Raw genomic sequence first — 23,861 nt, forward strand, 5'->3', positions numbered from 1 at the left:
GCCTCAGAATTAGAGGTGAGCGTCTCTATAACCTGTCAAACCCTCCGACGCTTTGGTTGGCTTGGCTGCAGCATCAGAGGTCGCTCACACCCTAAGGTGGGCAGAAAGGAGCGTACCGGCCCTGTCTGCCATATACATTCCGGGCGTGGAAAACTGGCAGGTGGATTACCCGAGTTGCCAGATGCTGGACCAAGGAGAATGGTCTCTGCAAACCGATGTGTTTCAGCTCCTTTGCCCAAGATTGGGCACACCAAACGTAGATCTGGCGTCTCGACTCAATCGGAAGGTTTTGAGGTTTGGGGCGAGGTCAGGAGACCCATGAGCAGACCCGACAGATGCATTGGTAGCACTGTGGAGTCAGTACCGGCTAACCTATGCCTTCCCTCCTCTAAAGCTCCCTCCCCATCTGCTTCGCAGAGTGGAGACAGAGGGGATTCCAATGATCCTAAGTGCTCCGGATTGGCCTCTGCGTTTGTGGTACGCCGACCCAATGCGTCTAGTAGAAGACGTCCCTTGGCGTCTACCGCTAGGAAAGGACCTGCTGTCTTAAGGTCCCATACGCCATCCTGTTTTACAGTCACTGGCTTAACGGCGGGGCTATTGAGAGACTGTTGTCAGACTCAGTGATCTCTACCATGAGGAGTGCTCGGAAATCGTCCTCCAGGAAGATTTACCATCACGCTTGGAAGACCTATATATCCATTTGTGAGGAAATGAGGTGACATCCGCATGTTTATTTGGTTCCCAGAGTCCTGCTGTTCTTACAGTGTGGGGCGGACCAAAAATTAGCTTTAAGTACAATTGGGGGGCAGATATCTGCCCTGGCTGTCTGTTTTTTCAATGACCCCTGGCATTCTCACTCTCTAGTGAGAACGTTTTGTACAGGGGGTTCTGCATACGGCCCCCTCCGGTCCGTCCTCCACTACCGCCGTGGGGATTTGAATAGCAGACGTCCCTTGGCGTCTACCGCTATGAGAGTACTTGCTGTCGCAAGGTCCCATATGTAAGAGAACTATCATCTTCCGCCCTGGGCGCTCTCTGGCGCATGCGCGCGCACATGGACGTCCTGGGATACTTAGGCGCACCAATGCGCATGCGTGCGCACGCGACGGACGCAGTACGCACGCAGGAACACGCCCCTAGTGCCAATTGGCGCCATACGGCCTATTTAAGGAAGTGCTTGATCCCAGACCCTTGCTGACTGGTCTTCAGCTAGTACCCTGTTACTTTGAATCCTGCTATTATCTTGTTGATCTTCTGTTGCTGATCCCGGCTTACCCTGACCCTGTTCCTGAACTCTGTTGTATTCTGATTACTGGTTATGATCCTGGCTACCCACCTGACGCTGCTCCTGCCTGCTGTTTTGGTACCTCGCTGCCCGCCTACCTGTTGACCCGGCTACCCGTCTGACCCCGCATCTGTTTCCTGTGTTGCGCCCTGGCAACCCCAGAGTGTCTGCGACTTCCTGCTGCAAGCCTTCCAGAAACTACATCTCATCTGATGTCCAGTGTTGCTACTGCTGTCGGAGTTCTTCACCTGCAGGCACTCGTGTTCCTCCTGGCCCTTGGTGTCCTCTGTTCCATCTCCAGTGGTGCCAGGGCGGGAGATACAAGAGGCCGACCTCGTCATCTCAGTCTCCCATCAGGTACGTGACACCATATGGCATCCTAAAAAAGGGGGGGTGAATCCGCGCTTAGGATTTGGTTTTGTGCTGCTGCCTCCCTAAGTGATCTCAGTAATGAGATTAGTAATAAATTGTACTGATATTGGGATAGTGGCGCTGCAATTTGAATTCCACTGAGTTATTTCCAGATATTGTGGGAAAGCAGATGTTGGGTAATCCGATTGGGGGATAGATCCAATACAGTGAACCTCCCTTATTAAAGAACACAAGTTCTTTAAATTACCCTGTTTGCTGGTGCCAGAATATATGGCTACCACATAGGTGGTGGGTGGAAAAAGAAGACCCTGAACAAGTCCTTATATTGGTCTGGTGCCCCAATATGTGGACATCCGATGTGATTGGTGTTGCAAGTGAATAACTTGTGCCAAAATTGTGTAATCAAAAACAGGAAAAAAGGAAAAAGAAAAAATTGGGTGTCTGAATATAGACAGGACCCTGTGCAGGTGTCCTGGAGATCACTCTTCTGTAAGTTACACCCTGTTAATACGTTTAGTAAAAAAATGCCTTAAACGTATTACATGTGCATGCACTGCATGTATAAAAATATAAATCGTGTGCAATAAGTGACCCCTATGTGGTTGCGGGGTGTCCAAGGGGTACGGCACACCCTACTATGAATCCCTATTATCCTAATAGGGTAAATTGGTATCCTAATCAGTGATGCTTATATTAGTGAAGCTAAAACATATAATATATATTGGTACGTATAAAAATAAAAATATATATAAAAATGAAAGTGTGAACCCTTCTGTCCCAACAGGGAGTTGTGCAAAAAATATCAAAGGTCAAAAAAAGAGAGAAACAAGTCCCATGTAATCTATGCTGTTGACAAGTGTGGTCATAGAAAATTAATTAACATCCACTAACGAGTCCAATCACTTAAGAGCAGTGAAAAACAGGGGGCATAACAGCCCAGCAAAGTCTATCAAGACAATTATCGTTCTTTAAGATGTTATTCCTGCATGCATGTTAACCAAATCAAACTTGTGACTTTTGGGTGTCGATACACATGGTTAAGGCGGTGACATCTGTGCTCCCCCACATAGGTCCCCACTCACCAGATGTCGTCACCCCCCAGGGGGCAAAAAGCGGATGGTGGTGGTACCTTGATGCTTGTGGTGTCACGGCCTCCTGACACAGATCCTCAGCTTTCTCCTTAAATCCAGGGGCTGAGGGTTGTATGGAATCCTTTCCACGGTGTCCTCAAAAGTCACTCAGTGGTTAAAAAGGAGAAAAAAGGACCACATAGTGTGATATGTTTTTAAAGTTGATTGGGTGATTACCCAAGAAACTATTTTTATTTAGTAAAACAAAGGGTAACAGAGGGAGTACTAAGCCTCCACTAGGAGCCCTGCGCAGAGGGGGGCTCCAATGAGCCAATATAAAACGCGTTTCGTCATGTGACTTTCTCAAAGGCGATGGCACACTACACACACTCATATTGTTATATACGCTGCTCCATATGTGTCCCGCCCCCGGGCCGTGCGGAGGAAGCGAATTTGACTGGATGGTCCTGATTATGTGGGGAAGCCCTGTTTAACCCATGGAGATATCCAATGCGGGGGACGGGAAAACATATGCTGCCGCTGACAGATACTAAAAAACTTTAATTGACTCAGTTAATTGGTATTATCCAGTGATAGTAGGAGTGCAAAGGACAAAAAAAAAAAAGAATGTTAAAACACTATATATAAATAAGGAATTTTCATAATAGAGGTGCCTGGAATAGAGGCTATATGTTAGCATGTCAATAGCTCTGTCTATATCATCTGATACTATAACCCCAATTGTTGCGATTTCGTGCAAATAGTGAGGGTGAATAAAAAGTTATCCTATAGTAATTAGTGCATTAATATATATGTACATGTGAGCAGCTTTCCTACCGCCATAAGTGATGCATTAATCCTATTAACATGGGTGATCACTATGTATCATGAGGCGAAAAAGCAGGGGGGGGGGGTTTTACCATTGACTTTAATAGTGAAAACCGGTGTTAGATGGTTGGTATTTAATGTCTTATATCCTGCAGTGGGTGAATAATGTTGTGTCTTATATCCTGCAGCTAGTAAAAAATATATGTATAAAGGACATATAAACCAAAGTCCTAAGATTTGTAAACATCAAGTGGACCAGAGGACATATGCCTATTAATTATTGAGGTACTCATAATTTTTCATATTACATCCATAAGTAAAGTGACATGGGTACCATATGGGACTGTTAAAAACATTCTTATGTTGTACTAACTGGGGAGGGATATCTCCAATCAAAATGAGAAGACCTATGAAGTGAATAAAACCGCATAAGTGTCTTCGATATCATTACACAAAATTATAAAATAAAAATACAGAGCATAGTCAAATTCAAAATAAAAAATGCTGTGATTATCTGCTGTGCTGTCTGGGAGAGGGTATCTCTCTATGTTATGTAGAGGACTAGAAAGGGGTTCTGTCTTCTGTGTATTCCATCAGTCAGAGTATCATTTTTAACATGGTAATCGTAGAAATTATTCCTTCCTATTCTGATACTGGAAGTGCAAGAGGTAAAAGATGCTGTATATTGTAACTGTGCTGTTTTTGCCTGTATTGGTGTCCATAAGTTGGGGTGTCAGACATCCCATGGCGACAGTATTTAATGTTAAAGGGTACATTAGAAAAAAACATTTCCCAAAGAAAACATAATTGGGAGAGAGACATGCCTTAGAGTGTTCATGTTCTATCCCAAGAGTCTTACCAGCAATGTTAATATTAATAATAAACCTAGATTGGTCCTGGAGGTATACCAGGTCCAATTATTACAAGATATAGTCACTGTGGTAGTGCTACATATTCTGAAGTTTGAAGAGAGTGTAATATGTTCCTTATTCAATGTAGAAGAATGAAAAAGTGTGATAGAATATGTATATATATCATAAGATATTAGAGAGGTGGAGATTTGGAGAATCTTTAAGAACTTTCTCAATTGGAAGGTAAAATCTTAATCTGCTAGTTTTCAAGTGCTAGCATGGATGTTGTAGATGGAGATTATCCAATCTATTTTAACTTGCTTGTCAGAAAAAAATATACTTATTGATTCCCTTAAAAATTTGAAATGAAACGGTTTAAATCGATATCCAGGTTGAGGCCCCCAGGTGCTAGCGCCCCCAACCTGTGTATCCAGCGAGTCTCATTCTGGGAAACCTGAATCTTTTTGTTTCCCCCTCGCCAGTGGTCTTTTATAATGTCAATCCCGTAAGAAGTGAGACATGAAGGATCATTATTGTGTTTTTCATCAAAGTGTCTGGAGAGGCTGTGTTTAGTGAACCCATTTTTTATATTAGCGATATGTTCCCTTATTCTTTTTTTTTTTTTTTCTTTTTTTTTTTTTTTTTTTTCACTTCAGACATCAACCTCATAGAGTGTGCGTTTGTACGCTCATGTTCCGTTTACCAGCCCTTTGCGTCTCTGATCAGGTTTCGCATCATTAGTGTAGTTTATTTTTCTTACATTTTCTTTTTTCTTTCCGAGATGTGTAAATGTATATATACCCTCTTTTTTTTTTTTTCCTTTTCTTTGTTATGTATATATTATGGTATTTACTCCTACATTTACTTAATTAAAGTCTCACATAGAAAAAACAAAAAACAATTTTTCAATCCCTTTACCTTATCCCGATTTCTCCCTCCCCCCCTCTCCCTCCCCACCCTCCCCCTTTCTCACCATATACAATCCGGAGTATCTCCTGATGCCTTCAAATCTGTTTTTAATTTTTCTTTAGGTCTCAGCCCTAAGTTTTTCTGCATAACTCCAGGATCTCTTGAAACCCCTCCAATTGTCCCACTTCTTATCTTGGACTATACTATTTCCTGCCACTTCTTCTCTCAGTTCTTCCATTCTGTAAGTCTCTTCCACAGAGTCTATCCACTCCCAGGTATGGGGGCAGTCTATCTCCTGCCATCTTCTCGGTATTATCCTTTTGGCGGCATTTAATAGGTGTGGGACTAAGGTTTTCTTATATTTTTTGATTTTTTCCTCACCTCCATGGAACAATATCACCCAAGGATCCAACTTAATTTTTTCTTTTGTGATCTCTTCTATACATCCCAGTATTTTTTTCCAAAACTCCTCAACCTTAGGGCATTTCCACCAGAGATGAGCCATTGTACCCGGAGATCCACATCCCCTCCAGCACTCTCCCGTTTGTCCTTCGTTAAATTTAGATAATTTGTCCGGGGTCATGTACCATCCGGTCAAGCATTTGTAGCTCATCTCAGCTGTACGGCTATCTATTGCCGAGGAATGGGTCAGTGTCAGTATTTTTTCGATTGTGGCCCTATCTCGCTTTGATCCAAGTTCCCTCTCCCATTTTTTGATGAAAGGAGGAACCATCCGCTCGTCCACCTTTAGCAAAATCTTATATAATTTTGAGATAGTTCCCTTGACCTTTTCCGATGTACATATTTTTTCCAGTTCGGATAGCTGCTCCCCTGATCTCAGTGGGTGCGGTAATCTTTGTATAAAATGGGCCAGCTGATGGTATCTCCACTCATCTATTTCCAAAAAACAATCTTTTTTTTCTTTTAATTCTTGTAGTGTTACAATGTGCCCATCTTTTATTACATCCCTTAATTGGGTAGTGTCTTTTTTTATCCAATTTCCTCCAATCTGTGCTTTACCCGGTGCAAAATAATCATTGTTTTTCAGTGCCAATAATGGTGAGTTAAATTCCTTTTCTATTTTTTTGTACCTAGAATCCCAAATTTTTAGTGCATTTTTAGTTATCTCGTGTGTATTCTTATCAAGTGTCCTATATTTAGGTGGGTTCCATATAATCTTATCTAAACTTGCCTTTGACATTTCGTTTTCAATGTTAACCCATCTCTTTTCCTTACTGGCCCTAACCCATTCCACCACCCTTGACAAAACCACAGCCTCGTAGTATGTTTTAACGTCTGGTACTGCTAATCCCCCCTTATTTTTAGGTTGTCTTAAGGTTTGGAAGGATACTCTGTGTTTCTTATTTCTCCAAATGAAGTTCATAATCTGTTTTTTAAGGGCTGAGAAGAGTGTTCCGGGCAAACTTATAGGTATCATCTGGAACTTGTAAGTAATCTTTGGTAAAATTACCATTTTACAGAAATTTATTCGTCCTATCCAGGATATCGGTCTGCTTTTTATCCTCCCAAATTCTTCCCTAATTTCGTTTAACAGGGGGATAAAATTTTTCACGTACATTTTTTCCATTGATTTAACTAGAAAAATACCGAGGTACTTGAGTGCTTTTATCCAGGAGAAGCAATATTTCTGTTTTAAATCCCTTTCCTCTCGTCCCTTGATATTAATACTTAGAATCTCAGTTTTAGCTACGTTGATTTTAAAATTTGATATTTCTCCGTATGACATGCATAAGTCCAGTAATTTTGGAATTGAGATTTTAGGGTCTGACAAATAGAAGAGTACGTCATCTGCAAATGCTGAGAGTTTGTGTTCGTCCTCTCCTATTTTAACTCCTCTTATGTCGGGGCTCTTGCGTATCCTGGCTAATAACGGCTCCAGGGAGAGCACAAATAGAAGTGGGGAAAGGGGGCATCCCTGTCTGGTTCCATTTTTCATTATCAGGTCTTGGGATAGGCTACCATTTATTTTAATTTTTGCCCTCGGTTCCTGGTAGAGAGTTGTTATCCACTCCCTCATCCTTTGTCCAAACCCCATTTCATCCAGGGTGCGTAACATGAATCCCCAGTCTACCCTGTCGAATGCCTTCTCCGCATCTATCGACAGGAGTAGACTGGGGGTTCCGTTTGTTTTCATTTTTTGCATTATCAATAATGCTCTAACTCCATTGTCCCTCCCCTCCCTTCCCTGGATGAACCCTGTCTGGTCAGGATGTACCATCTTTGCCATTTCCCGTTTTACTCTCTCGGCCAATACCTTTGCGAATAGTTTTACATCTGTATTTAGCAGAGATATTGGTCGATATCCTGAACAATCCCCTTTATCCTTACCTTCCTTGGGGATAACTGTTATAATGGCCTCTGAGGCCTCCCGACTCAACCCGAAGTCTTTGCCCAATCCATTAAAATATTGGCATCATTTTGGTAAGAGGATCTCCCTACACTTTTTGTAGTACAGGGTGGTGAAACCGTCGGGTCCCGGACTTTGCCCACTGCTGTATTAGCTAGTGCAAAATTGATCTCTTTTTCTGTTATAGGTCTGTCCATGGCTAATGCCTCGCTCCTGTTTATTTTTGGCAGACCAGCTTCCCTTAGGAATTCTACAGTTTTATTTATTTTTTCTCCCTCCTGCCCGTTTTTTTGTTCTACTGAGTAAAGTTTCTCATAGTATAACCTGAAAGTCTCCGCTATTTCCTTTGTTGTTTGCATCATCTCTCCTTTTTCGTTTTTGATTTTATCTATATAATTTGTTGATTTCTTTTTCTGCACCATTCTTGCTAGGTGTTTATTAGTTTTATTTCCCCACGTGTATCTTTCCCTAGCGATTAATTTGAATTCCTTTCGGGTTTCTTGATCCATAATATCTTTTAATTCATTTCGTTTGTTGACCAGTTTCAAGTAAAGATCTTGTTGCTTCCCTATTTTTTTGTGTTCCTGTTCTAAGAGGAAGATTTCTTCTATTAATTCTTCCTTTTTCCTATTTTTTTCTTTCTTTTTCCTTGCTCCTTCCGAAATCAAGGTTCCTCTTATCACTGCCTTGTGGGCATCCCACAGTGTTGCCACCGACACTCCCTCCATCTCATTTAACCTAAAATACTCTTCCAGCTCTTTTTTTACCCTTGTTAGACTGGTCTCCTCTATCAATAGATGTTCGTCTAACCTCCAATTTTGTTTAGGCCTTGTATTACCTGAGATTTCTATTATAATACTGACTGGTGCATGGTCAGAAATCGTCATCGTTTCTATTTTTGTCTCAACCACCATATCCAGGGTCCTGTGATCGACCAGTATATGGTCAATCCTTGAGTAAGTCCCATGGACCGGGGAGTAAAATGTATAGTCTCGTTGGTCCGGGTTAAAAACTCTCCAGGCATCAATCAGTTGACTCCTAAATAAGGCGTCCCTGAGCTTTCTCAGCTGTCCGTCCCGGACGCTCGATGTCTGAGATGTTTTATCTACTTTTGGGTTTATACATAGGTTAAGATCTCCTCCTATGATTACTCTTCCCCTCCTGAAGTCTGTCAGTTTCCCTAATATTCCCAAGAGAAATTTTATCGGTAATGCATTTGGAGCATAGACATTTACCAGAGTGCATTCTAATCCTTCCAATTTTCCTCTCAAAAAGAGGAATCTCCCCTCTGGGTCTGTCAGTCTGTCGGCCAACTCAAAACGTACCCTTTTTGAAATTCCAATTGCTATTCCTCTAGCTCTCTTGGAGATAGTATCTCCGTAGTACCACGTGGGGAGGTCTGGGGCATATAATCTAATATTCGATCCTTGGGTGATATGCGTTTCCTGTAAAAAGGAGATGTCTGCTTTATATCCCTTCAATTCCTTGAGCACCTTATGTCTCTTGGTTGGGCTATTGAGACCTTTCACATTATAAGATATACATTTGATTTGTGGCATCTTTAATCTTCCCCTTTTTTTTTTCTGATTATTTTGGTGAGATATATCCTTTCCCCCCCCCCCTCCCGCCCTCCCCCCTCCCTACCCCCGTCCCCCCCTCCCTCCTCTCCCCCCTCCCCCCATTCCACCCCCCCCTCCTTCCCCCCTACATCCCCTTTAGGCCACTTATTGACCTCTGAACCATCCTCCATGTCTGATCCAGATCCCTCTAGGTGGGGTCCTGGGGTTGCCTCCCCCCCGATCTGATCGTAAAGCGGGAGTGGGGGGGATGAGTATAGCACCTACCACCACAGAAAAAAACAACAAAAACCTAAGAATAGGCTATAATGGGTTAACTCATTATTTTCCTCCCTTGCCCTTTACTCCTCTATTCCCATCCTGGTAGGTCGGGAATCTGAATATCTAATTTTTTACAGAACTCTTCCAATTCCTCCGGGAATCTCAGCATTGCTGATCTCCCGTCTTTTGTACCGACCAGACATGCTGGAAAGCCCCAAGTATATTTGACGTTTAGGTCTATCATCCGCTTTAAAAGTGGTTTTAACACTCGTCTCCTTGCCAGGGTCTCAGGTGATAGGTCGGAGAATATCTGCAGCTCTGTCCCTTCATAAACTATCGGGGATTGTCCCCTTAGTTTCTTCCACACTATTTCTTTGTCCTCGTAGAGTCGGAATCTAATTATGACATCTCTTGTTCGCTCCGCCCTCGCTCTCTGCGGGTTCCCCACTCTATGGACCCTTTCGATCCTTATCGAGTCCTCTATTGGTTTTTCCAGCAGGGGGTTAAATATCTTCTGCATTATTTGCCTGAGGTCTTCTCCCCTCTCTTCTGGGATTGACCTTATCCTCAGATTTTGTCTCCGACTTCTATTTTCCTGATCTTCTATTTTATAGAGGATAAGTCTCTGTTGTAGTTGTGTTTGACCTATTTGGTCCTTTAAAGCTTTTACTTCTTGTTCCTGCTTCTCTGTTCGTTCTTCGATTGTTTCGATTCTGCCGAGCAGGTGACCCAGGTCTGTCCGCAGGTTCTGTATTTCACCCTTTATTCCACTCTTAATCGCTATTTCCAATTTTTGCAGCATCTCTGCCATTTCTCCTTTTGATAGAGACTGCGAGTCTGTATGTTGTTCCTCAGTCCTGCCACTTTCAGGCCCCCGCTCTATGGTTCCTTCTTCTCTTGACTCCATTGATGTTTCACTGATATTTCCCCCCTGAGGTTTTCTAGTTTCTAGTTTCTTGTCCTTGTTTACTTGTTGTTGCTTTGTTGTTCCCAGGGTGCCCTGGGTTCGTGGGCTTTCCCCTTTAGTCATAAATGGTCTAATTGAGCTTGTTGTAGCTGTATTACTTGACGTTGTCGGGGGTCCCCCCTTCGTGGATCTGCTTGTCATTCTGCTCATATTATTGTCCCTTCTTCTGATTCTCTTCCCCGAGCAGGCCTAAAATTTGCACCAGAAAAGTCTTTAGACAAATTTGACACCTACATTGACCTGCAAAAATTTATGAGGAAATTAAATTTAAAAAAACATTTTGCTTTGAATGAAGGGGAACCCACACAGGAAATTTCGCAATACAATCACACTACCTTGAAAAATAAGTCATTGTATAACCCGGCAACACCAGGGAACCAATGCTTAAACGCCTTCAGAAAAATGGTAGAAAAAGACATTGAGAAAATGGAGAAAAAACAACAGAGGGGAAATAAAAAGGATTTGGAAAACTATCAAACAAATCATGGAGAAGAAAGGAGTGGTTATTAGACCGGCGGATAAGGGGGGGGGGGGGCTGGTTATACTTACAAAAACCGATTATGAGTCAGAAATGATCAATCTGTTAAGTGCACCAGATACCTATGTTAAACTTAAAAAAAAAAACGCATCTGACTATAAAAACAACTCTCAAAATATGTCAATAAAGGTAAAATCAAAGGGATCTTGAACAAGAAAGAGGCAACCTATCTTATTTCGGAATCCACAAAAACCCTGGTCATCTACCAGGTGCCAAAAATCCACAAAAGAGTGGATAAACCACCTGGAAGGCCCATAGTAAGCGGCATAAATTCAATTTTCTCAAGACTGGGAGAATACCTGGACCAGTTCCTTAAACCTCTGGTCACTAAGGGACGGTCACACCTTAAAGATGGGACACAACTAATAATGGAACTTCAGAACATCAACAATACAGAAAACCTTTTGTTGGCAACCATAGACGTTGATTCCCTTTACACCAGCATCAGACAGTCGGATGGACTAAAGGGAGTGGAATTGGCACTGCACCATCACACCACAATGAAACAAGAACAAATCCTATTTATTCTGGAAGGTCTGGAGATGGCTATGACGAATAACCATTTTTGGTACAAAGGCGACTTCTATGTACAAAAGAAAGGGGTCGCGATGGGGGCTCGCTACGCTCCAAGCGTAGCGAACCTCTTCATGGATATGTGGGAAGCCGAATATATATACAGTTTGGATATACCACAACTTAGGCTCTATAGACGCTATATAGACGATCTGTTTATCCTATGGGAGGGAACACCAGAGTCTCTGGACAATTTCATATCACAACTAAATGAAAACAGATTTGGAATCACCTTCACAGGCAAATGGGACGCACAGACCATTGACTATCTTGACCTGCAAATCTTCAAACATAATGGCACTCTAGCCACTAAGACCTTTTTTAAAAAAACGGATAGGAATGGCTATATACCAGTATCCAGCTGTCACCACCCAAAGTGGACAGGGAACATTCCAAAAGGTCAGCTACTTCGTATTAGAAGAAATTGCCATCGAATAGAAGATTACGATCTACAGGCTGATTTACTGATTAGAAGGTTCCTGGAAAAGGGTTACAAACTAGAAGTGCTAACAAAGTTGAAGATGACAATCCGCGACATGGATAGGGGAACAATGTTTCAGAAAAAAACATCATCAGCCATGGATATGGCCTTTATTACAGGATATAGTCAACAATATCAGGATTTGGAAAAAAAAATCAAAAAGTATTGGCCAATCCTACGAGAGGACAGGACTTTGGCTACATTGTTGCCCCAACGCCCAAGATTCATCTATCGTAAGGCACCCACCCTCAGGACACACCTTGTCCACAACGTTTTGGACCCCCCTAGACAGGTGAACATCTGTCCAGAGCTCAAAGGCTTCTACCGGTGCCAAAGGTGCTTACCCTGCAAAACCAACAGACCGCAACCACGGAGAAAAACGACTTTTAAATCTTATGTGAACAACAAGGAGTTCCAAATTAAGGAGCTGATAACCTGCAATAGCACTCATGTGACTTATGTCATTGAGTGCCCTTGCCGGTTACAATACGTCGGCAGAACCACCAGACCCTTAAAAGTTAGAATAAGGGAACATATCGCTAATATAAAAAATGGGTTCACTCAACACAGCCTCTCCAGACACTTTGATGAAAAACACAATAATGATCCTTCATGTCTCACTTTTTACGGGATTGACATTATAAAAGACCACTGGCGAGGGGGAAACAAAAAGATTCAGGTTTCCCAGAATGAGACTCGCTGGATACACAGGTTGGGGGCGCTAGCACCTGGGGGCCTCAACCTGGATATCGATTTAAACTGTTTCATTTCAAATTTTTAAGGGAATCAATAAGTATATGTTTTTTCTGACAAGCAAGTTAAAATAGATTGGATAATCTCCATCTACAACATCCATGCTAGCACTTGAAAACTAGCAGATTAAGATTTTACCTTCCAATTGAGAAAGTTCTTAAAGATTCTCCAAATCTCCACCTCTCTAATATCTTATGATATATATACATATTCTATCACACTTTTTCATTCTTCTACATTGAATAAGGAACATATTACACTCTCTTCAAACTTCAGAATATGTAGCACTACCACAGTGACTATATCTTGTAATAATTGGACCTGGTATACCTCCAGGACCAATCTAGGTTTATTATTAATATTAACATTGCTGGTAAGACTCTTGGGATAGAACATGAACACTCTAAGGCATGTCTCTCTCCCAATTATGTTTTCTTTGGGAAATGGTTTTTTCTAATGTACCCTTTAACATTAAATACTGTCGCCATGGGATGTCTGACACCCCAACTTATGGACACCAATACAGGCAAAAACAGCACAGTTACAATATACAGCATCTTTTACCTCTTGCACTTCCAGTATCAGAATAGGAAGGAATAATTTCTACGATTACCATGTTAAAAATGATACTCTGACTGATGGAATACACAGAAGACAGAACCCCTTTCTAGTCCTCTACATAACATAGAGAGATACCCTCTCCCAGACAGCACAGCAGATAATCACAGCATTTTTTATTTTGAATTTGACTATGCTCTGTATTTTTATTTTATAATTTTGTGTAATGATATCGAAGACACTTATGCGGTTTTATTCACTTCATAGGTCTTCTCATTTTGATTGGAGATATCCCTCCCCAGTTAGTACAACATAAGAATGTTTTTAACAGTCCCATATGGTACCCATGTCACTTTACTTATGGATGTAATATGAAAAATTATGAGTACCTCAATAATTAATAGGCATATGTCCTCTGGTCCACTTGATGTTTACAAATCTTAGGACTTTGGTTTATATGTCCTTTATACATATATTTTTTACTAGCTGCAGGATATAAGACACAACATTATTCACCCACTGCAGGATATAAGACATTAAATACCAACCATCTAACACCGGTTTTCACTATTAAAGTCAATGGTAAAACTCCCCCCCCCCCCCCCTGCTTTTTCGCCTCATGATACATAGTGATCACCCATGTTAATAGGATTAATGCATCACTTATGGCGGTAGGAAAGCTGCTCACATGTACATATATATTAATGCACTAATTACTATAGGATAACTTTTTATTCACCCTCACTATTTGCACGAAATCGCAACAATTGGGGTTATAGTATCAGATGATATAGACAGAGCTATTGACATGCTAACATATAGCCTCTATTCCAGGCACCTCTATTATGAAAATTCCTTATTTATATATAGTGTTTTAACATTCTTTTTTTTTTTTGTCCTTTGCACTCCTACTATCACTGGATAATACCAATTAACTGAGTCAATTAAAGTTTTTTAGTATCTGTCAGCGGCAGCATATGTTTTCCCGTCCCCCGCATTGGATATCTCCATGGGTTAAACAGGGCTTCCCCACATAATCAGGACCATCCAGTCAAATTCGCTTCCTCCGCACGGCCCGGGGGCGGGACACATATGGAGCAGCGTATATAACAATATGAGCGTGTGTAGTGTGCTATCGCCTTTGAGAAAGTCACATGACGAAACGCGTCAGGTGACCTACACACAGCTCACACGCTGAGACGCACGCCACTCGCCAGCACGCCTACTTGTCTCAGCTGTTTTCTCTGCCTTACTGCAAACAGCGCCGAAGGAGGATTTTAAACGGCGCTAGCAGCAGCAACACTATTTAGTGTGAGACTTCCAGGCCAGTGCAGCGTGTCTCTCAACTTTGTGTTTTATTTATTTTTATATATTTTTTTATTTTTCTATTTTGTACGGCTATTTTATATTGGCTCATTGGAGCCTCCCTCTGCGCAGGGCTCCTAGTGGAGGCTTAGTACTCCCTCTGTTACCCTTTGTTTTACTAAATAAAAATAGTTTCTTGGGTAATCACCCAATCAACTTTAAAAACATATCACACTATGTGGTCCTTTTTTCTCCTTTTTAACCACTGAGTGACTTTTGAGGACACCGTGGAAAGGATTCCATACAACCTTCAGCCCCTGGATTTAAGGAGAAAGCTGAGGATCTGTGTCAGGAGGCCGTGACACCACAAGCATCAAGGTACCACCACCATCCGCTTTTTGCCCCCTGGGGGGTGACGACATCTGGTAAGTGGGGACCTATGTGGGGGAGCACAGATGTCACTGCCTTAACCATGTGTATCGACACCCAAAAGTCACAAGTTTGATTTGGTTAACATGCATGCAGGAATAACATCTTAAAGAACGATAATTGTCTTGATAGACTTTGCTGGGCTGTTATGCCCCCTGTTTTTCACTGCTCTTAAGTGATTGGACTCGTTAGTGGATGTTAATTAATTTTCTATGACCACAATTGTCAACAGCATAGATTACATGGGACTTGTTTCTCTCTTTTTTTGACCTTTGATATTTTTTGCACAACTCCCTAGTCCCTGTTGGGACAGAAGGGTTCACACTTTCATTTTTATATATATTTTTTTTTTTATACGTACCAATATATATTATATGTTTTAGCTTCACTAATATAAGCATCACTGATTAGGATACCAATTTACCCTATTAGGATAATAGGGATTCATAGTAGGGTGTGCCGTACCCCTTGGACACCCCGCAACCACATAGGGGTCACTTATTGCACACGATTTATATTTTTATACATGCAGTGCATGCACATGTAATACGTTTAAGGCATTTTTTTACTAAACGTATTAACAGGGTGTAACTTACAGAAGAGTGATCTCCAGGACACCTGCACAGGGTCCTGTCTATATTCAGACACCCAATTTTTTTTTTTCCTTTTTTCCTGTTTTTGATTACACAATTTTGGCACAAGTTATTCACTTGCAACACCAATCACATCGGATGTCCACATATTGGGGCACCAGACCAATATAAGGACTTGTTCAGGGTCTTCTTTTTCCACCCACCACCTATGTGGTAGCCATATATTCTGGCACCAGCAAACAGGGTAATTTAAAGAACTTGTGTTCTTTAATAAGGGAGGTTCACTGTATTGGATCTATCCCCCAATCGGATTACCCAACATCTGCTTTCCCACAATATCTGGAAATAACTCGGTGGAATTCAAATTGCAGCGCCACTATCCCAATATCGGTACAATTCATATGGCATCCTGCTTTACAGTCAATGGCCTTACCGGCATGACCTATAGGTGCCTCAGAAACCACCATTTGAGAACATTAGGGAAGTTCCCTTTGGTGGCTGTTATGTCAGTTAAGACGGGTTCTGAGCTGGCAGCCTTGTCATGAAAGGCTCCTTATCTGATCTTCCACAAGGATAAGGTGGTGCTGCGGCTGCAGCCTTCTTTTCTTCCTAAGATCATTTTGACCTTCCATCTCAAGGAAGACATTGTACTGCCATCCTAGTGTCCTCATTCGTCGAATCTTAAGGAGACGACGTGGCATTCCTTGGACGTTGTCCGACCTCCGAGAAGATACTTGTCTGTTTCTGCTCCGTTCCGGAGTTCAGACTCACTGTTTATTTCGGTGGCTTGTCTCAATGGCCACCATTTCGAGGTGGATCCGACAGATCCCGATCAGGCTTACGCCATAAAGGGTTGGGCGCCTCCGTGTCACGATGCATTCGACCAGGGCAATGGTGCCTTTTGGGCTTTCTGACATCAAGCGTCTGTTTCCTAGGTGTGTAAGGTGGCGACCTGGTCGCCCGGTCACACTTTCACTAAACTTTACAAGTTGATGTGAGTGCTTCTTCGGCCGCAAAGTTTTGCAGGCGGCTGTTTAGAGTTACAACTCCTCAGTTGAGGAGCCCTGTTTTGTTTTGGTGTGAAGTTTAATTTTATGCTGTTCCCACCCCTCATTTTGACACTGCTTTGGGACGTTCCACTTTGTCAAGATTAAGGCTGTTTCCGTCCATGAAAGAAAGAGAAAATAGGGTTTTATACTCACCGTAAAATCCCTTTCTCTGAGTTCATGGACGGACACAGCACCCACCCCTCTTTTTTAAGTTTGTATTGCTTGCTACGAACTGAACTGCTTGGTGCAGACTGAGGGGATATAGCCAGTAGGACTGCCCCCTGGGCGGGGGCTGTTCAGCTTTGAAGTTGTTAACACTTTCTGCATAGTCACTCCTAAAGGAAGGCTATTTCCCACTTTGTCAAGATTAAGGCTGTGTCCATCCATGAACTCAGAGAAAAGTTTTTTTACGGTGAGTATAAAATCCAATTTTTTTTTTAAAACTATCGATGCTCCCCACTCAGAACTACCGCCTGTGGAAGGGAATTTCACATCCTTGCCACTCTTAAGGCTCATACACACAATCGGATGTTCCATCAACAATTGTGCTATGGAAGGGTTTTGTCGGATAATCCGACCGTCTGTATGCTCCATCGGACAATTGTTAGTATTTCCGACAACAATTGTTGGATAGCCATGCTCTCAAATTGTCCTACAACAAATGTATTTTGTCAAATTATCTGATCGTGTGTACACAAGTTCGTCGGACTAAAAGCCAAAGTACAAACACGCATGATCCGAATCAATGCTAACACAAGACAACATTAGCAGAAGTTTCCCAAAGGGTGGTGCTAAACAGCTGAAAAACGTTTTGTGTATGTTGGCAGAAAAAGTTCCGCCGTCTGTATGCAGAACAGGTTCACGGCTAACGCCCTTCAGATAAAAAGGATTTGTCCGATTGAAAGCCGATCGCGTGTACAAGGCTTTACAGTAAAGAACCCTCTAAGCAGTTTAAGGTTAAACCTCTTTTCTTCTAATTTTAATGAGTGGAGTCTCTTCTCCAGCGAGAGAATAAGTTCAGTGCTTGCAACCTTTCATCATAACTAATATCCTCCCAAACCCCCTTTTTTTTTTTTTTAGCTTTGTTGCTCTCCATTTCCAGTACATACTTCCTGAGGACTGGTACCCAGAACTGGACAGCATACTCTAGGTGTGGCAAGATCAGAATCTTGTAGAGCTGGAGAATTATTGTTTTATCTCCTGGAGTTGATCCCCTTTTTAAATGCATGCCAATATTCTGTTTGCTTTATTAGCAGAAGCTTGGCATTGCATGTCATTGCTGAGCCTATCATCTACTAGGACCCCTTTTTCATCCTAGATTTCCTCAGAGGTATATATGTGGCGTATCCACTTTTCTCACGCAATTTGGAAAAATTAGATGTCGAAGTAGTTCCGCAGTATTACACACTGAGACTATTCTTCCAGTTGCAAACTCTACATGTTTTGCGGTTGCCCGCTTCTTCAGGAATATATTATGTCAGAAAATTATCATTGATCATGCTCCACATATAGTAGCATCTGGTGTCTAGTATCTACTTATTTATGTTTTTTATTATGTATGTTTTTGTAACCTTACTGTGCACGTCTACACCGTACCATGAAAGTCCATATTACCTCCACAATGTCTAAATTCTCTATCTAGTAATGGGACGAAGGTACATTTATTATTTTCTTATCAAGCAGTTTTTTCATATATCGAGTTCTATAAGATATAGATATATATATGTTGAGGCAACCACACCATTTTAATCAGGCTACACCGACACACAAAGGGAGGCGACCCCATGTTTTACATTTGCTCGAAAATGCTTTTATTAAGGGCTCCAGATTTTTTGGAATACATAGCTTATGGCACACTTAACTCCTTAGCGCCCCCTAGTGGTTAACCCCTTCACTGCTATTTTCACAGTAATTGGTGCATTTTTATAGCACTTTTTGCTGTGAAAATGACAATGGTCCCAAAAATGGGTCAGATCCTTAAAGAGGAGTTCCACCCAAAAATGGAACTTCCTCTTAACCCACTCCTCTCCCCCTTACATGCCACATTTGGCATGTACTTTTTTTGCGGGGGGGTGGGGGCTTCAGGAGAAGGGGACTTCCTGTCCCACTTCCTCCTTCGGCCGAGGGGCTGCAAAGGCGATTAAGCTTAATTGCCTTTTGGCAGCCCCTCCCTGTAGGCGATCGCCTAGGACACGTCAGGTCCTAGGCGATCGCCTGTTCAATCAAACAGCGCCGGGCCGCTCGCGCATGCGCAGTGGCTGCTTGTGCATGCGCAGTGGGTGCCCGGCCGTGAAGCCGAAAGCTGTAACGGCCGGGTGCCCACAGTGACAATGAAGACGCCGGGGAGGGGGGAGAGGAGCGGACCCCCGGGCCGGCGCGTCGCTGGAACGCTGGAGCAGGTAAGTGTCAGTTTATTAAAAGCCAGCAGCTACACTTTTTGTAGCTGCTGACTTTTAATAAACTTAAAAAATTGGTGGAAAACCCCTTTAACCTGCATATTGGTCCGGGTCGTAAGTGGTTGTAAAGGTTCGGGTTTTTTTGTTTGTTTTTTAAATAACAAACATGTTATACTTGCCTCCACTGTCCAGTTAGTTTTGCACAGAGTGGTCCCAATCCTGTTCTGGGTTCCCACAGCGGCTCCTCCCTGCAATAAATAACCCCCTCTCGGAAGCTCTCCCGAGGGGGTTACCTTGCGGGCCTCGCTCCTGTGTCATCCACTCGGCGGTCATAGCCGCCAAGTGTATGACCCGGCCCCGCCCCGCCACATCATTGGATTTGATTGACAGCAGTGGGAGCAATTGATTGCGTAGCTATCAATCTATCCAACGAATAGCTGAGAATCAGTGGGGAGAACGATACCGAAATTCGGGGGGCCGAACACTGCAAGCTGTTTTTTCACCTCAATGCATAGGATGCATTGCGGTGAAAAAACACAACCCTTTTAAGGGTATCCCAAACTATACCTTGTGTTGCTGCTGTTCTGTTATGCTCTAAAAATTCCTGAAGTATATCTATGATAGGTTCTTTAGGGGTAATTAACTGTAACCAAAATGGATTTATTTTCCATTCCCCCCTTCCCCGCCGTTTTCCCAATCTTGCTGACAGAATTAGGGGAGAGTGATCAACAATCCTCTAGCCTTGTATTCAACATTCATTACCCTTGTAGCCAGGGTATCATTTCATATTACCATATTTATTCTAGAAAGTGAAGAATTTTTTACCAGAATGACATAAGAACATTTGGGTTATTGGGTGGCATTCAAGCCAAATGTCCCTGAGCCCTGTCTCCCCAAAATCTCTTATACAATGGCATATATGGGTTCTGGTCAAGTTTCTTTCCCAAAGGGAACTTATGCATCTGGGTATTTATCTCCATATTGAAATCTCCTACTATCAGGACTGGTACTCTTGTCTTATCAGCCATAAATTCCAACAAATGTTTAATGACTTCTAGTTTAAAGGGGTCGGGAAATTCAAAGGTATGCAAAGCTAATCTTAATCTTGGAACTGTTTCTTTTATTAAGTGTGTCTCCTGTAGGCAAATGACGGATGCTCCAACAGGCGACGCAAACTTAAGTGGAGCTATTTTTTTTAGTGGATCACCTAATCCCCTCATATTCCATGAACAAATCGTCACACCACCATTCATTTTTGTTTAAAAAGACGAAAAAATATATAAATGAGTGTATCCATAAGTTTGTGAATTGCCCTATATAAATGGGGGTCATATTCTGTTAACTCACAACTTCTGTGCGTTATGTCTAATGTTTTTATTTTATCAAACCATTTTCTCAACATACCCTCATAGTTAAATTTCACTATACCTTTTTCCTTGTCAAAAGATCTTTATTGTGTAGTTGACATTTGTACAAGCATGTTATCAAACAAAATCGACCTTAGGCGAAAAGAAAGTCCTGCTTTTACAAGTGAATTAACTAATAAAGAGTGGTGTCTTTACTTAGCTCATTACATTTCTCTAGCATCAATGGCTTAACTATTAACTAAACAGGGATCAAGAGGGAACAAACAGTACAGTTTATAGTCCAAAAACGTTCTGGTTATTGTTAGCAATTGTTGCTAGTCTTTGTGGTTCGGTTCTATGCGTCTCATGGAACTTCCATCTTGACCAAAGCCTCAGGTCGATCAAAGAGGTATGGCTTATTATTTAGGTACTTAGTGCTATGAGAAAGACTACACAATAAGGTGAAACACATTCGAAAGTAATGTAAGTAACAGAAAACAAATAAGTAAATAAAATAAAAGGGAGAAGGAGAACTGAAAGGGGGAGGAAGGAGAGGGAAGGGTGGGGTCAGGGAGTCTGCAGGACTAGATCGGGGACATTTCAGTAGAGCAGAAGTTTCTGACAGGATACCTGTGTAATGGCTGGGCTACCGTGGCATTAAAACATCACCATTAAACGTTTTTTTTGTGACATATTCCAACCAGGGCTTCCATGTATCCTCAAACCTGGCGATCGTGTCCATCTCTATCGCAGTTATCTTGGCGTATATCATAGCTGTGTTCATTCTGTTGATAGTTTCGTTTAGATTCACATTTGGGGACTTCCAAGCTTTCGCAATGGTTTGTTTTGCTGCTGTTAAAAGCTGCCTTGTCAAAGTGAATCGAGCATGTGAAATACCGTCTGGCTTAAAATTGAGCAGGGCAATTTTGGGGTCCATGGGGATTGTTTTATTCGTGAGGACTTTGATTAATTTGAAAATTTCCAGCCAAAACTCGTGCACTTTTGGACACGACCACCAGGTATGGAAGTAAGTTCCTTTGTCTGAGCATTCTCTAAAGCATAAATCAGAATATGTCTGCGAGAATTTTGCCACCCTGGTCGGGACTAAGTACCATCTGGAGAGTACATTGTAGTTTGTTTCTGCTGCTATTATATTAGTGGATACCGTTTTGGTATTGTTCCATATTTGATCCCATTCCGTTTGTGCCAGTTCAATGCCTAAATCATCTTCCCATTTACTCATGTAAGACAACTTCCCTGACCTCGGGTGCGTGAGTAGCTGGGAGTATAAGATAGAAATTACTTTTCTGGCATGAGGATTACCGTTACAAATAGTTTCAAAGGCGGATAATTGGTTTGACACTATTGTCGTGTCGGCTGAGGGTTGAAAGAAGTTTTTTATCTGGAGGTATCGAAAAATTTCCTTCGGGGGTATGCCATGAGTTTTGTTTAAGGTTGGGAAAGGGGTCACTACTGTTGAGTCGAAGAATTGATATTTTCGTATGCAGCCTCGATCCGTCCATTCCTTAAAGGAGTTAGGATAGACCCAGGCTGGGTAAAAAGCAGGGTTTTTAATAAAAGACAGCAGGGGGGCTGAAGGAGACATCAAGCGGTGTTTATTTTTAATTTTGTCCCACAGGGAGAGTGAATGTTTCATGATGGGATTAGTTATGTGCTTTCTTTGTTTAGGGGTGATCCACAATAGGTTCGAAATTGAAATTGGGTCGCATTCCATCGCCTCGATAGACACCCATAATGGTGCCTCTTGCTTAGCATGGTACTTGACTATTGTGGCCATTTGTGCTGCTCGGTAATAATTTACGAAGCTAGGATATTCTAGCCCTCCTGCTGACTTTGGCCGATGTAATATTTGTGGTTTGATCCTTGGCCTGGAGGTACCCCATACGAAGGATGAAACTCTCCTTTGTATTATCCTGAAGTAGTGGGCCGGTATGGATATAGGGAGCACTCTATAAAGGTATAGGAGCTTGGGTAGTAAGGTCATTTTCACAGCCGCAATTCTTCCAAACCAGGAAAGAGGGAGTAGGGCCCAGGATTTTAATAAAGTCGTCAAATGTTTCAGGAGGACTGGATAGTTATGCGCATAGAGATCTGAAATGTCTGCAGTCAAATGTATTCCCAGGTATGAAATGCTTCTAGTTGGCCACTCAAAAGGGAGGCCCACTTTTGCTGCCAACAGTTCCGTACTAGAAAGAGAAATGTTCAATGCCGAGCATTTCCTGGGGTTTATTGCCAGCCTGATATGGACGCAAATTGGTGTAAGATTGGGAGTAAGTTTGGACCCGTTACTTGTGGAGAGGAGAGGAACAACAGTATATCGTCAGCATAGAGGCAAAGTTTGTGAGTAACGCCGCCCAACTCGATACCGAGTACTTTAGGATCCACTTTAATCTTTTGGGCTAAGGGTTCTATCAGGAGGGCGAATAATAATGGGGAAAGTGGGCAGCCTTGTCTGGTTCCCCTCTGTATATTAAAGGTTTCAGATTTGTAGCCCGCATATTTCACGTACGCTCTAGGGTTCTGGTATAATTGCAGGACCCAATTTGTAAAGTTGGGGCCAAAGCCCCATTTCTTCAGCGTAAATTCCATATATGACCATGAGACTGAGTCGAAGGCCTGCCTGACGTCTAGGGAAAGAAAGCAAGCTGGAATTTTCCTCTTTTTAGCTATATTTGCCAGTAAGCATGCCCTTCTGATATTGTCCCCTGCCTGCCTATTGGGCATGAAGCCCACTTGGTCACGGTGTATCAGGGTTCCTATGATTTTGTTCAATCTATTGGCTAAGATCTTACCTAGTAATTTTACGTCTGTGTTTAACATGGATATAGGGCGGTAATTGTCGCAGCAGGTGGAATCGGAGTGCGGTTTGGGAATCATGCAGATAGTGGCCGTGAGAGACTCTTGTCTAAAGGACCTCCGATTTAGTAGATCATTAAAGGCTTCCACCATCATGGGAGAAAGTAGGTCTTTGTATGATCTATAATAACGGGCAGTGAACCCGTCCGGACCCGGTCTTTTATTTAATTTTAGTTCAGCGACAGCCTGTAGGACGTCTTCTTGCGTGATCGGTTCATCCATTAGAGCACTTTGAGACGTGTTTAGTTGTGGCAAATGTAAATCAGAAAATAAGTCTTCCGTGTCCTGTTTGCTAAATGTGTTAGTTTCTGCGTACAGTTTTTTAAGGTGAGAGCTGAATTTTTGTACTATTTTGACTGGGTTACTAGAGATTATACCGTTTGCCGTTTTAAGTTGGATAGGCTTATATGCTTTGTTAATGGAGTTGAGCGACTTCGCAAGAAGAGTTCCTGATTTATTTGCGTTTTTGTAA

The sequence above is a fragment of the Rana temporaria genome, chromosome 5 (assembly GCF_905171775.1).
Source record: "Rana temporaria chromosome 5, aRanTem1.1, whole genome shotgun sequence".
NCBI classification, from domain to species: Eukaryota; Metazoa; Chordata; class Amphibia; order Anura; family Ranidae; genus Rana; species Rana temporaria.